At 40.9% G+C, this 7776-nt stretch overlaps 1 long non-coding RNA gene across 1 annotated transcript in view; it reads right to left on the bottom strand.

Annotated features, from left to right (window-relative positions):
* Positions 1 to 3298: 3298 nt before the first annotated feature.
* LOC104866171 overlaps positions 3299 to 7776 on the bottom strand; it is a 7188-nt gene continuing 2710 nt past the window's right edge. Inside the window, exons 2-3 of the long non-coding RNA XR_781364.2 lie at positions 6441 to 6852; positions 3299 to 3563 (exon numbers count right to left, since the gene is read on the bottom strand). This is a non-coding gene — a long non-coding RNA (uncharacterized LOC104866171). The remainder of the gene's footprint in view (positions 3564 to 6440; positions 6853 to 7776) is intronic.

Below are 7776 nucleotides of genomic sequence, written 5' to 3'. Positions count from 1 at the left end.
TTCTTTTAGTACTTGAAATATGTCATTCCAGGCTCTCCTTAACCTAAGGGTTTGTATTGAAAAGTCTGCTGTGATTCTGATAGGCTTTCCTTTGCATGTAATTTGTTTCTTGTCTCTTACTGCTTGTAGTATTTTGTTCTTCTGATGGGTTTCTGGGATCTTGATTATTATATGTCTAGGTGTAGATTTTTTTTTATCATGGCTAGTTGGAGTCCTATATGCCTCACTTATCTGTATATCATATTCTTCCCCTCTGTTTGGCAAGTTTTCTATAATTAATTCTGTGAACAGCTTTTTTAAGTCATTTACATTTTCTCCTACTACTTCTTGAATTCCTATCAGTCTTATGTTATTCTTCTTAGTATCGGCTAAGAATTGTATCAATTTCTCATGATCCCCTACTGTTTTTAAGAGACCTCTCTTTTCACGGTCACTGACTACAATTTTACCTTCTATATCTGAGTTTCTATCTTCGGACTCTTTTATTCTTTTGTGAACACTCTCAATGGAGTTTTTAATCTCCTGGATATCTGTTTGAATCTGTCCTATGGATTCCATTTCTTTCTTGTATTGGACATTTGTTATTTCCAATTCTTTCTTATGCTGGGCATTTGTGGCTTCTAGCATGGTCCTGAGCTCATCTATTTTCCTCTCAGTTTCTGTTCTAGAGTCACAAATTATAATTTTCATTTTGCTTGTCATCTCTATGATTATCTGGAAAATTACTTCTGTTTTATATTTCTCTAGAGCCTGATTGATCAGTTTTGTTACTCTCTGTGCTTTGAGTTCAGGGTGTCCTGATGATTCACTATCAGACTTTTCCTCCTCACTTGCCCCACTATTTGCCATTGGTGAACTGGAAGTGTGTCCCTGTATCTTGCTTAAGCATTTTCTCATTTTTACTATTGTTGTTGGGTTATCCTTAGTTTAACCTTTAGATTATTACTTAAATCTTCCTGATATAGTTGGGCTGCAGCCCATGGGTCTCTAATGATTCATAGACAGTCTCATTTTTATAATACTGAAGAAAACAGCTCATTGATCAATCACAATCCTTTGTGATACAATCAGCACCACAATATAATGTAGCACAATTTGCAAATTGACCACTTATGGTAGTCATCAATCTATCACTTTCAAACCATGTAAATTTAATTAAGATCAAGAAGCAATCCAAAATATGCTTACAGTAAATAAACTTTTCAATAAGGATGTTTACCATTTGCAATGGGGGTTTAAAACAAAGTTAAGACAAGAGGAGTAGATAAGTGTAAGAATTAGAGAAGGTTTCATATGAAGCCAAAAGACGTAGGATGACCAGACAGTCGTCAGGAAATTGTTAAGTTCAAAAAGAACAAACAAAATAGAAATATAGTAACCCTTGAGTGAGGTAGAATAACATAAGAAAAGAACATAAAGAAAAGAGAAAAAAATAATAAAAGAAGAAATCTGAGTTAGGACAAGAGCAGAAACAAAAAGAGAGATGAGGGATACTATAGTGGAGTAAGAGACTGAGTTAGAGAAAGAAAACAAAAAGAAAAAAAAAGAATTTGCAGAGTAGGATGAAAAAAAGAAACAAAAATGAGTTTGAAGGGCCTCTTTCAGACTATATCATTGCTGTCATAATATACAATATGTGCTGCCATTTGCAGAGCCGAGTCCTCTGACCTCAGCTAGCTGGTGACAGAACCCCACAAAGCAGACTGAGCTCGGGCTGCAAGACCCAGAATGAGTTCCCCAACCTCATAAAGGGCTGAACTCCACTCAGTTCTACTATACATTTCCCCCACCACTTCTTTAAAGATGTTCAAAGTTGAAAGTGCCAGAAAATACTCTTTATGACCACCTCTGCCTCTACAGAGTAGGTCCAAAGACTGGTACAATCCGGAGGTTTAAAAGGATGAGGGGGAAGGTTGGGGAAGGTGCAGGGGTGCCCGTGTGGCTACCTTTCTGGCACTAAAGATGGCGTCAGCGGTGCCAGCACAGGAGAGCCGGGCCGAGAAGACCCTCTGGGGCTAAAGATGTTGGAAAGCAGCCTGCAGGAGAGGGTGTGGCCGAGAAGACCCTCTGGTGCTGAGGATGGTGGGCTAACACCCTTCTTTTTATGCGTGGTACTGAGGATTGAATTTAGGGCTTTTTTTTTTGTTTTATTTTTTTGAGACAGGTCTCACTATGTAGAGACTGACCTGGAACTCACTATGTAGCCCAGGCTGGTCTCAAAGTCACAGTGATCCTCCTGCCTCAACCTCCCGAGTGCTGGGATTACAGGTGTGTGCCACCACACCCGGCAAATTTAGGGCCTTTGTGCTGAGCTACAGTGAGCTACAACCCCAGCCCTTTACATTTTTATTTTGAGACTGGGTATCACTAAGTCATTAACTTGCCCAGACTGAGCTTGATCTTCCTGCCTCAGAGTGTTGGTATTATAGGCGTATGCCACCACAGTATAATACTTTTAATTGTTTTTGTTCCTGTTTTTTTTTTTAGTTTTTGAGACAGGGTCTCACTATGTAGTTAAGACTTACCTGGAACTATGTAGCCCAGGCTGGGCTCGAGCTCACAGAGATCCTCCTGCCTCAGCCTCCAAAGTGCTGGGATCACAGGCATGTGCCACTATGCCCGGCCTGGCTTTGAACTCACTATGAAACCCAGGCAGGCCTTGAACTCAACAATACTCCTCCCTCAGCCACTTAAGTACTGGAATTATAGGTGTGTACCACCACACTTGGTTTAATGTACTTCCAATTGGAAATTTGAAATAGAGCTAGAAAATGTATTTGAGCAGTACTTTACACTTGATTTTAAAGGCCGAGAAGAGATGAGCAATATTTTAAATACAGTTTTCTGGCTGGGAATATAGCTCCGTGGCACAGTGCCTGCCTGGCAAGCACCAGGCTCTGAGTTTGATTCCCAGTACCAAAATATATGAAAATATATGGGATATATGTATATGAATACCAATATATATGGGAATTTCCCAGAATGGATTAATCCAATCCTTAAATTCCAGAAACTTCTTAAGTCTCAGGAAGACTAAAAATTTTCAGGCATGGTGGTGCATGCCTGTGATCCCAGCACTTGGTAGGCTGAAGCAAGAAAATTGCTGGGAGTTCAAGGCCAGCCTGAACTATGTAGTGAGGTGCTCCTTGTGAACTACATAATGAGTCCCTGTCTCAACAAACAAACAAACAAAAATAAAAGAGCAAACATTTAAAAATCTTTACTTTGTTACATCACGAACATGAAAGTGCTCAGTGGCTATCAGTCACATGCCATTATTTAGCTGCAAGGAAGGAAAAGAAATATAGTCTGTGAAAACTTGTAAGGTGGAGTGTTAATGACAGCCTGGATTCTGCACTGTCTTCCCATGCAGAGGAGAAGGTAGTGAGACACAGAGGTTCCTCCCATGTCCTGAAGACTCTGCTTTTTCTTGGGAGCTTCCAAGGTGGCTCCACCCTGCCTGCTTCATGTCTGGCTGCCTCCTTGGGCACTGCAGCAGAGGGTTGGGTAAATTACCCAGTGGAAAGGGGCTGGAGAGTATCGATGTTATACATTCTAAATGGCTGTTTGAAAAAAGGTCATTAAAAAGTGAGAGTTAGAGTAAGAAAGTGAGACTTCTGTTTCTGGAAAAAGATGAAATAAATGTCCTTTTTCCTATTTCTCCAGCTAAGTACAACTAAAAGCCCTGAGCATTATATGTAAACAAACATGCAGATTCTCAAAGGCAGAGAGAAGGCCAATCTAGCTAAGAACTGGGGCTCCTTGGAGCCAGAGTAGTATCACTTGCCTGTGATCTCAGCACACTGGGAGGAGGACCCAGGACAACTGCAAATTTGAGCCCAGGCTGGGCAATTTAGTGACTTAGTGAAACCCTGTCTCAAAACAAAACAAAACAAAATAAAAAAATAAAACACGGGCTGGGAATACAGCTCATTCCCAGTAACCCCCCCCTGCCACACTCACATACATACATGCACACACAATTTTGAGACCTAAAAGATTATGCTATTATTGCTGGGCGTGGTGGTGCACACCTGTAATCCCAGCATTCTGGAGGCTGAGGCAGGAGGTTTGCTGTGAGTTCAAAACCAGGCTGGGCTACATAGTGAGTTCCACGTCAGTCTCAACTACATAGTGAGACCCTGTTTTAAAAAAAAAAAAAAAAAAAGATTATGCTATTATTAATTTTTTGTTTTGATTCACTTAATAGATCTTCAACTGGACAATGGAGAAGCCAGGCCCCTGGAAACGTCAATGGACCACAAACACGTATGGCCCCACTCCAGACCATTGCCATCAAAGTTGAATGAAAAGTTCAGACCTCCGCTTTCGCCAGACTGGAGGAGGCCATCCTTCTCTGGCCTCCACACCTGGGAAAAATCACAGAAGGCAGAATGGAGAGCCACAATTCTTACCCCTGTTGGTGGTAATGAGAATCTCTTCCTAAATGCGGGCAGCAGAGATGAAGCTGGAGCCTGAAACTGCAGCTCCACCTGGTGGTAGAACCGCATTCGTCCTCCTCCTTGCTGGGATAGTTTGGGTTGAGACCTAAAGTGAAGCCTTTGATAACCTTTTTCACTCCCTCCATGGGCCAGTGTGGATCCTCACAGAGACCCTCTGTCCCAGCTGTACTAAGAGACTCCCTCATCCTCCAGTGTCCACAGAGAAACCGGACTTCCACCCCACCCAGCAGTAATAAAGCGGTAACTCCTCCCTCCACTGGATTCATGTCAGAGGAAGCTGCTACGTCACAAGAGTCCAGCAAGGCCCTGGGTCTTATACAAAACATGCATGTTTCGATTGAGACTCATTTTTCATAGCAAGACCCGGGTCGGTCTCCAACTAAGAGGAGTACAGAACAAATGCCAACGCCAAGACAGATGCTGTCAAATTATCTGACAAGAATTTTAAAGCAGTCATCATAAAAATTCCTCAGCAAGAAATTACGAACACTCTTGAGACACATAACAAAACAAAACAAGGCTGAAATCTCAAGGAATAGGAAGTCTTGAAAATAAGTAAATATTGAACCCAGAGCCTGAACACTGAGCTACCTTTAAAATTTTGTGGGACAGTCTCATTAAATGCAAATTTTAGAACTAAAAGATAACAATAATCCAAATTGAAATGCTTGATGAATAGGCTCATAGATAAACAAAAGGAAAAATGAAAAGGATCAGTGAGTTTGAGAACATAGCAATAGAAACTATCTGATGTCAACATCAGGGAGAAAATGACCTAGAAAAATAAGTTGAACAGAGTCGGGCACAGTAGTAAATGCCTGTAAATCCGGATACTCAAGAGGCAGAGGCAGGAGGGTCACCAGTTCAAGGCCAGTCTGGGCAATTAGCGAGACCCTTTCCTAAAAACTATATTAATAGAGTGATGGAGACTGGTGGAACCATTTTTAAAAATCATGTTTGTATCATTAGAGTCCAGGTGCAGAGAAGATGGGCCAAATGCATTGAAGGAAATAATGACTAAATTTTCTAAAACTGGACCAAATATGATACATACACAGATGGAAAAAGTAGAACAAACCTTTCTGGAGTAAACCCAAAGAAATTCACATTAAGTCAAATCATAGTCAAACTTCTGAAAAAGACAAAATCTTAAAAGCATCTAGTTAAAAAAATGACAGTTTACCTATATGGAAAAACAATCCCAAACACAGTGTTTTTCTGAAACTGTGAAGGCCAGCAGGAGGTGACAAAACATTTTTCAAGCACTGAAAAGAACACTTTCCATCAAGTAAAATGCTTGCATGAATGGAGGTAAATAATTATGTACTAGGAACTTAAAGGCTGCTTTTGCTGAAAGCTCTTACTCTCCATTCAGGCCTGCAGATATCTGATGAACAACTATAAGCAGGATAAAAGCTTGGCATCTACGTCTTCCTGCTCTTTCTGTCCCTTTTGCTACCTTGAACTTTGGGTCAGATTCCTGCCCAACTCTGCACATAGACATGATAGTCATTTAAAAAGCAATCTCCTAAAACTGCTAACAGAAGGTTGATGAGCCCTACATTTGACCAATCTGTCCACTCCCTTCAAGGCTGAAGGCATCAAGATAAGAAGAGTAAGATATTTTTAAGATTTATGGGAACATCACAACCAATAGATTATCAACCACCAGCTTTTACCTTTGTTTTGTTTTGTTTAGAGGTACTGGGGATTGAACTCAGGGCCTTTGCCCTGAGCTACACCCCTATCCCTTTGTATTTTTAATTTTGAGACAAGGTCTCAAATCACTTAAGTTGCCTAGGGAGGGCTTGAATTTACAATCTTCCTACCTCAGCCTCCCAGAGGGTTGGGATTATAGGCATACACCACCATGTCCAGAAACCATTGGCTTTTGTAATGTCTAATCTCAGACCATCAAATGGTGCCTAAAGGTCTCCAGTCATTGCCTTAAACATGAAGGAGGACTCAGTCACTCACCCAACTAACTCTATTTTTCTCTGGCCTGTTTTCTCTGAGTCATTTTTCCTTCTGCCTTCTCTCAAACTTCAGGAACAGAGAAACTTGCAAGCAGTTATCTTCCTCGGTGACAGTGTGACCTTGCGGGACTGGACGTACCCCAGTGTGACCAAGAGTGACCGGCTGCATACTTTTGCCTCCTACTGTAGTTCTGTTGTATAATCCTGAAGCTGCTGTCCATTCCTCAGATGCAGTTTTCTCACGAGGTCAGTAGACCTGCTGTCTTTCCAGATGATTGCACCAAAAATGAATCCCTTCTTTGTTTCACCGCCATTCTTTTCTCTCATTGGATCCTGAAGGCAGCAGGTGGCCAAATCTGGTCTGTTGGGACCTCAAGAGCCAGGGCTGGGTGGTCCAGGCAGTCAGCAACAACCTCAGTAAACCAAGAGAATTTGTTGGCAGCAAATCCAACTCAGAAGAATATCTAACGTGAGTTTTCCAAATGGAAAGGAAGGATAAAAGAAGGAATTTTGGAACATCAGGAAGACAGAATACATAAAGATAAAGAAATAGTAATGACAGTTTTTTGGTTTTTTTTGTATTGGGGATTGAGCTCAGGGTATCTACATTGAGCTTATTTTGTAGGATTTCAATCCTTTTAAATTTATTATTTTGTGAACTCAAGGTATTTTATCTTATTTTATTTTATGGCACTGGGGATTGAACCCAGGGCCTGCATACTGAGCTACCTTTAAATTTTGGGGGAGGGGCAGTCTCATTAAATTGCCAGTGCAGGGCTCAGACTTGTGATCTTCCTGCTCCAGTGCTAGAATTATGGGCCTGAACCACTACCCCAACCAGCTTTCTATTCATTTTTTTTTTATTTTTTTTTTTTTTTTTTTTTTTTGGTACCAGGGATCGATCTCTAGTCCTTGTGCTTGCAAGGCAGGCGGCGGAACTTCTGAGTTAAATCCCTGGTCTGAGTTTTCTAAATTGTTGAGGGTTGAAGCAATAATTTTAATAATCTTCACTATGCTCTCCATTAATATGGAAAAAATACATAAGACAATTATGGATAGTCTTGAAACTATAGGTTTTTGGCATTGCAATGGCTTGAAAGTGATATGAATTCTAGAGAAACCAGGCTGGAGCTTTGAATTTTGATCTTCCTGGGGACTTGTGATGTACACTACAGTTCTTTCTTGAGAGGCTAGGCAGCTTTCAGTGGCCACTGAATCACAGGGGGCTCTGAGAGTCTACAGCACTCTGTATAGCTCAGCTATGATATTTGATAGGTTAGGTGCATTATAAGCCTTTTCTTGGTTTGTGTTTTCTTTGTTTTTTTTTTTTTTTTTTT

The sequence above is a fragment of the Fukomys damarensis genome, unplaced genomic scaffold (genome assembly GCF_012274545.1).
Source record: "Fukomys damarensis isolate Sample0158 unplaced genomic scaffold, DMR_v1.0_HiC HiC_scaffold_24, whole genome shotgun sequence".
In the NCBI taxonomy this organism is placed as follows: domain Eukaryota; kingdom Metazoa; phylum Chordata; class Mammalia; order Rodentia; family Bathyergidae; genus Fukomys; species Fukomys damarensis.
Note: the sequence above shows the minus strand (reverse complement) of the source record. Positions and strands in the feature narration are given on the sequence as shown.